Raw genomic sequence first — 587 nt, 5'->3', positions numbered from 1 at the left:
AATCTAGAAAAATAGTCAACCACTACAAGGTAGTTTGTTTTGTTGACTTCGCAAATGTCAGCTGTAATTCTCACCCACGGTGCGTCTGGTAATGGGGTATTCATCAGAGGTTCTCTGTGTTGTGCTGGTTTATTTATTCGACAGAAAGCACAGTTCTCTATTGATACCTGGATCTCCTTGCTAATCCCAGGCCACCAAACACTTTGTTTTGCACGCTCTCTACACTTGACGATCCCCATGTGACCATCATGAAGTTTCCTCTTGACCTCAGATCTCATAACACTTGGAACAATGATCCTGTCACTGTAAACCAGAAGATCATCACACACAGACAACATATCCTTCACAGCGAAGTAAGGCTTGACGAGCTCTGGAACTTGTGAAGGATACTTTGGCCATCCCTGTCTAACGTACTTCATCACCACTTGCAACTCAGGATCAGTCTTTGTGCTTTCAATGACCTCATTCAATCGTGAACATGACATTGGCCAGGCAGCTCTAGTGGACTCCTCCAAGGCCGTAATGTCATCCATAAGCTCCACTGAATCCAGATGTGGCGTTGAAGATGGATGTCTAGAAAGAGCATC

The sequence above is a fragment of the Cyprinus carpio genome, chromosome B22 (genome assembly GCF_018340385.1).
Source record: "Cyprinus carpio isolate SPL01 chromosome B22, ASM1834038v1, whole genome shotgun sequence".
Classification (NCBI taxonomy): Eukaryota; Metazoa; Chordata; class Actinopteri; order Cypriniformes; family Cyprinidae; genus Cyprinus; species Cyprinus carpio.
This window is presented reverse-complemented; position numbering follows the sequence as displayed.